The sequence below is a fragment of the Anarhichas minor genome, unplaced genomic scaffold (genome assembly GCF_050575085.1).
Source record: "Anarhichas minor isolate MPS153535 unplaced genomic scaffold, ASM5057508v1 ptg000005l, whole genome shotgun sequence".
Classification (NCBI taxonomy): domain Eukaryota; kingdom Metazoa; phylum Chordata; class Actinopteri; order Perciformes; family Anarhichadidae; genus Anarhichas; species Anarhichas minor.
Window position 1 is genome coordinate 2,019,273 of NW_027466451.1, and position 8,155 is coordinate 2,027,427.

Here is an 8,155-nt window from a genome sequence, read left to right on the forward strand (position 1 = left end):
CTGTTAACCATTCAAGCGTCTACCATTCTCAATGTTGTCAAGTTTGAGACAGTTGGGCACGGCACACAAGCTGAGGGCTGATCATCCTGCAGCTGGCCGCCCTTGGGGAGGGTGTATAGTGTGGAATGGCAGAAACACTCAATGACACAAGGGAACATTACTGATGATGTGTTCTGGGCCCAACTGTCCCAAAATTCTACAACCTAAACCAAACCAAGATACACCCCACACAAGCTGGAAAACCCCCACTTGTAGATCGTCAACCACTCAAAACAAGGTTAATTTCCTGGAAGTGCTCACCACCTTGGCACAAAGGACAGACAAACATCATGTCCTGTGTTTTTTGTTTTTTTTGATTGTGTTTTTTGATTCTAGAGTAGGTGTGGTCAATCTTTTACCCCTCTGAAAAAAAGTGCACCATCCAGGACAGCACAAATAATTATTGGAATATTTGCTGCTTTTTTTAAGATTACCATCAAACTCTTGGAGCCCTTAGTACAAACCGAGCAGATGTAACCAATGCCAGAGGTAGACAGTTTAAACCCTCCTATTACAATGTACAACACAATAGTTGGGTTCATTTAGATTTTGATAACAATATAAGGGTCACTGTCTTTCATCAGTAGCTCAGGGTCTTCCAGTGAGGCATAGCCTATTCACAATGTTTAGAATATTGTATTAAGTGAGTCCATTGACTTTTTAAAATGTGTTTCTAATGGATACATTTAGCATATTCTTTGAAATCTGTGTGCTACTTTACAGGGAAACAAAACAATAAGATGAAGACCAACTTCCTAATTTCAAATGTATTTCTGATGTAGAACAGGTGCTCATTCTGTAATCACATGGCAGAAACGCCAGAACAGTTGTTTATTCAGTTTGTAAACGTGACAATGTTTTTGGCTGATTTTCAGTTCTGAAAATGTATTTTGGTAAGGAAATACAATTTGTATGAGTATTTAACGGTTTAAATATTTATGAACAACAATGAATGATATATCATTAATGTGCTCATTATTTTTACATTCATAAAGTGAAATTCTTTTTTTTGGAATATTTTATTTTTCCAAGTATTTTAACAATGCAAGAGAGCATACAGAACACAGTACATTAGACATTACAAAATATTACATAACAAGTTAAGAAAGATACAAAAACACAAAAAAAAACACAAATAGATGAAATAAAATTAAGTAAATATTCCCCCCACCCAAACAAAACAAGAAAAACAAAAAGGGTTGGTGCATAAAGTGACACAGCACAAAGAGACTGCAATGACACAGTGTATATTGTAAATCAGAGCTCTAAATAGTTAGTCCTATGGTACTGTTAGTGTTGTACCCATGTATTCCAAATAAGGCTGCCAGATTTTCAAAAATAAATGATATCTTTTTCTGAGACTATATGTAATCTTTTCCAGAGGAATACAACTGTTCATTTCCACAGACCATTTGTCGATGAGAGTGGGGGAATCAGACTTCCACGTCATTGCGATACATTTCCTGGCCACACATAAAGCAATTTCTGCAAGTTTAATTTGGAGCTTCGTTAAAGACCTGTTGAGAGTTGTGAAGTTTCCCAGTAAACATAGCTCAGGATCTAATGGAAAGGTAACCCCTGTGATCTTAGTTATTGTATTACAAAAGTCATACCAAAAGGACCTCACCTTTGTGCAAAGCCAGGTACAGTGTAGGAAGGAGCCGACCTCTATACCACATCTGAAACACATTTCTGACAATTCAGGTTTGGATTTATGTAGCTTCTGTGGGGTGAGGTACAGCTGATGAATAAAGTTATTATGAACAAGTCTGTACCGGGCATTAACCGTTGCTGACAAACTGTTCTGGCACAAATCTGACCAGAGTTCTTCATCAATTGTTATATTCAAGTCTGATTCCCATCTCATCCTGGATCTGTGTAATCCTGGTTTTGGGCCCTCATTCAGCAACATGGAGTACATTTTAAAAATAAATTTGTACACATTTCCCTGGTGAAGCAATTTTTCCACGTTAGTTAACACAGGTAGAGTCATTCCAGGGCCCAGGTTGGTTCTCAAAAAGGATCTTAACTGGAGGTAACAAAAGAAAGTTCTATTGGTCAAATCATGCTTTCTCTTCAGTTCTTCAAAAGGCACGAGGAGTCCTTTATCAAAGCAGTCTTCGAGATGCTGGATTCCTCTGTCATGCCAAGTCTCCAGAATCTTGTTACTTACAGTCATGGGCACAAGTTCATTTTGTCTTAGAGGTGTTTTTGGTGATAGTCTCATATTTAGTCCAAGAGTTTTGTGAACTTCATACCATATTTTAATAAAATGTTTCAAAATAGTATTGTCTGTCCTCTTGGATATGGTTTTGGAGTTCCATTTATAAATAAAATCACTGGAGTTTTCTTCTTTGAGAGGATGAAGTGCAATTTGTATCCAAGAGGGGGCAGCATCACCGTCAACAAATGACAAAAACAGATCGCATCTCGGCTGCTAAATAATATTTCTTCAAATTGGGTAGTCGAAAACCTCCTTGACTATAATCCCATGTTAATTTTTCCATTGACACCCTTGGCATTTTACAGTTCCATAAAAACTGCCTAATGTGTTTCTGGAGGGTTTTAAAAAAGGTTTGAGGTAATGGAATGGGTAAGGACTGGAAAAGATACTGCAACCTCGGGAGAATATTCATTTTCACACAGTTTATTCGACCAATTACAGTAATTGCACAATTCATCCATCTGTGTAGGTCGTCCTCGATTTTACTCAGCAATGGGAGGTAATTAAGTTTGTACACATTTTTAAGATCATTATCTATAATTATTCCTAGATATTTAATATTCGGGAGCCACTTAAATGGGGTTGTTTGTTGGTATTCAGTGTGATCGAAGTTCGTGAGTGGAATAATTTCCCGATTTTTCCAGATTGACCTTGTATCCTGAAATAGGTCTGTAATTTAGTGAGAGAGTTAACCGGGTCTGTTAGATACAAAATTACATCATCTGCCAGGAAATTAATTTTATGATTTATTTGGTTCACTCTGAACCCCTTTATATCTGGATCCTGTCTAATTGCTTCAGCAAGTGGTTCAATAGCCAGGACAAAGAGTCCTGGAGACAGATGGCAGCCCTGTCGACTTGATCTACTCAAGGGAAATGCTGTCGAAGTCTCTCCATTTGTGGTAATTTTGGCTCTGGGTTTATGGTAAAGGGTTTTCACCCAATTGATAAACAAATGGCCAAATCCAAACTTGTCCAAAACTTTGAATAAATACGGCCACTCTAGCCTATCAAAGGCATTTTCAGCATATAATGCTACAGCTACACTAGGTTCAGTTTTAGATTTTGTTAGATGGATAATATTAAAGAGTCTGCACAAGTTATTGGCTGATGTTAAAGCCGCTCTGGTCTGGGTTTATTAATTTTGGCAAATATTGGCCAAGCCTGTTAGCCAGGGCTTTGGAAATCAATTTATAATCTGAATTCAACAAGGAAATGGATCGAAAAGAGGAATACTTTAATGGATCTCTATTTTATTTGTCAATCACAGTGATTATGGCAGTGGAGAATGATTCAGGAAGAGTTTGAGTTTTGGATGCTAAATTAATCACATCCATTAAAGGGGGGTAAGTAAGTCCTTAAATTCTCTGTAGAATTCAGGAGGGAAGCCGTCCTCTCCTGGTGATTTATTGGGTTGTAGTGAACATAAGGCCTTTTAAATTTCTTTCTGGGTGAAGGGCAAATCAAGATTATTTTGGTCTTCGTGGCCGAGTTTCGGCAATTCAATAGTGGACAGAAATTCATCAATCTTAGATAGATCCTCTGGTGATTCTGATGTATATAGATTTGTATAAAACTGTTTGAATGAGTCGTTAATTTCTGTTGGGTTGTGTGAGATTGCACCCGTTTCAGTTTGAATTGCATTAATTAACCTTGAGCTTTCCTCTGTTCTCAATTGCCAGGACAGAATTTTGTGAGCTTTCTCTCCCAATTCATACTATTTTTGTTTGGTTCGTAAAATGTTTTTTTCAACTTTGTAGGTGTGTAATGTATTGTATTTCAGTTTTTTGTTAACCAGCCGTTGGTAAAGTTCTTTAGACCCAGATTGTTGAAACTCAAAATATCTGCTTCTAGCTCATTTATCTCTGCCTTATATTTATTTTTGATACCCTTTGTATAAGATATTATTTGTCCTCTTAGATAAGCTTTTAGCGTGTCCCATAATATGAAAAAATGGTATCTGGTCCCTATAATAAACTGGCAAAAGTCTGGTCTATGAAGGAGAGTAGGGTTCAGACGCCATCTATATTGGTATGCTGGTTTTTCTGGCATAAAAATAGATAGGGTCAAAGGTGAATGAATGATCAGACAGCATCCTAGATAAATATTCAGATTTTAGTGTTCTATGAATTAGCTGTGTTGACAATAAGAATAGGTCAATCCTGGTGTGAGAGTTGTGTGGGCAGGAGTAAAAGGAGTAGTCTCTAGTTTGAGGGTGCATCTGTCTCCACACATCAGTCAGGTTTAGATCTTTCATAAATGATAAGGTAGTTGCTTTTGTTTTGGATGTTGTTGTTGCTGATTTATCTAATATAGGATCTAAACAAAAATTAAAATCGCCTCCTACAAGTATGTTTTGTTGTCCCCCTGATACCTTCATAAAAATATCTTGAATAAAGGATTCATCATCATAGTTAGGTACGTATAAGTTTAACAGTGTCCAGGGTTCCGAGTAGATTTGGCAAATAACTAGGACATAGCGGCCTGATGGATCAATTATAGTTTCTCCAATTGTCACTGTAATGTTTTTATTTATTAAAATAGCAACCCCCCTGGCTTTCGAGTTAAATGATGATGATAGTATGTGTCCTACCCATTCTCTTCTCAGCTTTGTATGCTCCTGTGTGGTAAGATTGGCAATTTTTTAAGGTGTGTCAAAACTCTCTTCCTTTTAACAGGTCCATTTAGCCCATTCACATTAAAGCTAAAAAAGTGAAATTCTTGAAGAAATTACTAGCCTATCTATATTGCATATATACCTAATATTTACACTACCTAACGTTAGTTAAATAAAAAACAGACACACAAAACCACTAAATACCGCCACCATTCCACCCACACATTTAGCTACATAAAGCTAACAACCCTCATCAAAAACAACAACTACAAATGCTAAAATGCAGTTTTGTGACTGCCAGCAACGAAATCCACACGTCGTTGCTCGTCGTTTTACGTTTTTTGCTCGCTTCCCTAAGTAGGTTCTGTAATATCGGACCTTCTGATTGTACTTGAAGGCACCAGTTTGTTAGTTCATCATAGCAACAGTGACGGGGCTCAGATGTATTCGTCCATAAAGGGACGTGCATAAAAGTAAGTTAGCAGGTCAAGCGTATATGTTTTAGTTTTTAAACTTCTGATAGAAGTTGTCACTGCTACGTCCTGTTATTTTACATGCGTACCAAAAACGAGCGCGGCATAACTCGAAAAGGCGAAACCGCAGATATAACGTAAACCGCTAGGTTAGTTAACCACGTAGCGTTACTCTGGTAACGTTATCTTTCATGTTAGCTAGGCTATACCAGCTAGTGTTGACGTTATCAGTTACGTAGGTTAACTGTAGACAACATAAACATTGCTACTTATAACGTAAATTGCGTCTGCCACACAGTTAAAGTGAATACATTTGAATTGATTCAGTAACTCGCCAACATACAAGACTGTCAGCTGTGAAAATTGGCGAACGTCAATACTTGGGTTAGCTAGCGTAATTAATAGTGCAATGCTAACTAGCTTGCTAGCTAATGGGCGACGTGAAGAAAAATATCACAATATTTGGAAAATAAATAAACCTAAGTAATGCAGGTCTAATTAAACGCAGCGCGAGAATAGTCTAACAATGAGTGATGTGGAGGATCAGGAATCACAGTATAACTTATATGTTTCACGAGTAAGGCAAAGGGGTAGAACATGTTACAACTAGAAAATGCATTTCCTGCTGAAAATGCGTTGGAATGCTGAAAGCTGAAATTAATTGTAAAAAAATTGCTGAAAATTAAGAAATGGGAGACTACCTGTCTGAAAAATGTTGAAGCTCGAAAGCATTTAAACTGCACTGCTGAAAACCCTTCTAGTTGAAATGTCTAACTATGGTGTCTGTAGCTGAAAGTATGAGAAGAAGAAGGCTTTGAAAGTTGAAGAAGTTTAACAGGATTTGAAGATTTTCTCCATAGAGATCCCATTAAAAAAAAATTGCAAATAGCTTAATATTTCAAAAAGTTAATAGATTACAAATATGAAAAGTCAAAGCACCCCTCTCTTGAAAGAGCTGAACATTTTGAAAGGGAAAAGTCCTGTAGTGATATTTGTAGTAGTGGAAGTTGTAGTTGTAGTAGAAGTAGTAGTATCAGTAGTCGTAGTAATAGCTGTAGTATTGGTCGTAGTATTTAATATAACAGTAGTAGTAGTAGAAGTAGTTATAGTAGTAATAGTAATGGCAATAGAAGAAGTAGCAGTAGTAGTAGTAGTACTAGTAGCAGTTGTACTAATAGCCGTAGTAGTAAAACTACTTGTAGTAGCATGAATAGCAGTAGTAGCAGTTGTAGTATAAGTAATAGTAGTGGTAGTAATAGCAGTGGTGGTAGTAATAATATTGATGGTAGCAGTAATAGCAGTAGCAGTAGTAGTAGTAATAGTAGCAACAGCAAAAGTTATAGTAGTAGTAATACTATATTAGCAGTAGTAGTTGTCGCAGTATTAATCAGAGCATTACGTTTTTCAACAAAAAAGCCTAATTTTGAGCTTAACGTTTAAATACAGTTAATCCATGAGGCTTTTATTTTTGAAAGAGTGGGGCTGGGTGGGGGAGAACGGAGAGGAGACAGAATCAGAATGTATGAAACACAGAGGTTATTAAATGACAGTCTTCATCAAAAGCATTCCAGTTAGATTTCACTCTGTGGGGCTTTTATTTTGAAAGAGTGGGACTGGGTGGGGGAGAAGAGACATAATCATAATGTTTGACACACATAAACAGAGGTTATTAAATGACAGGCTTCATCACAAGCATTTCAGGTAGAGTTCACTCTCTGGGGCTTTTATTTTGAAATGGGGTGGGGGGGTGGAAAGTCCTCTTAAAATCTCTAAGACCTGAATGACTGTATGAGAGAGAGAGAGAGAGAGCGTGCGTGTGTAACTGGTTGCCATGGTGACGACACACCTGGTGTTAGAGGCAGACTGATTACGAAACATTACAGTAAACAGTGATTTTGAACAAAGCCCCTTTTAACAAAAAGCAGGAGTCTGAGTGCCAAAATATGGATACCGTGAGAAAGATAAGACTCTGCCGAACGCGGTAATGTGTTTTTTATGTTTGTGGTGTTAAAAATGTGAGCTCCAGAGCAATAGACAAAACTGGTACCGTCTGCTTTCTTTGAGAAATGAGTGGTCAGATTTAACATGGAGTCTAATGGAGCAGTTTGTTGGAGTTCATGTCGCTCTGCGGCTCCTTGAGCCAAATGTGTAAATCTGTGGGATTCCACAGTCATTTGTCTACGACAAGGACAAGATTAGCTACTTCTCCATCAAACATGATGCATGAAGAGTGAAGATTGTGGACACAGTGGCAAAAGACAAATGTTTTTTTCACAAGAATCTCAAGCTGCTCTTCACTCTAGCGGTGACATCACACACTCTAAGCTGCGCAATACACACCCATTATAAAGTCAGAAAAGGGCTGAAAAGATCATAAAAGTTAAATTGCTGCAGTTCAAAAAGTTTAAAAGATATCACAAAGCTGAATCATTCTGCAATAGCTCAGGGTTTTCTCAACATTTGAAACTTGAAATGGTGTCTGTAGCTGAAAGTATGAGGAAGTAGAAGGATTTGAAAGTTGAAAAAGTTTAAGAGGATTTGAAAATGTTCTCCATAGACATCCCATTAAAAAAAAAGGTGCAAAAAGCTTAATAATTCAAAACGTTTAAAGATTAGAAATATGACAAGATATAGCAGACATGAGCTGAAAGAGCTGGACATTTTGATAGTTGAACGGTTTCTGTAGCTTAAAATATGAAGGAGCAGAAGAGTTTCAATGAAAGGTATGGAAGAAATATAAAAAGAGGAATAAAGATTCGAAGAACAATAGTTGTTGTTCTTAACAGCATTCCAACAATAAGGT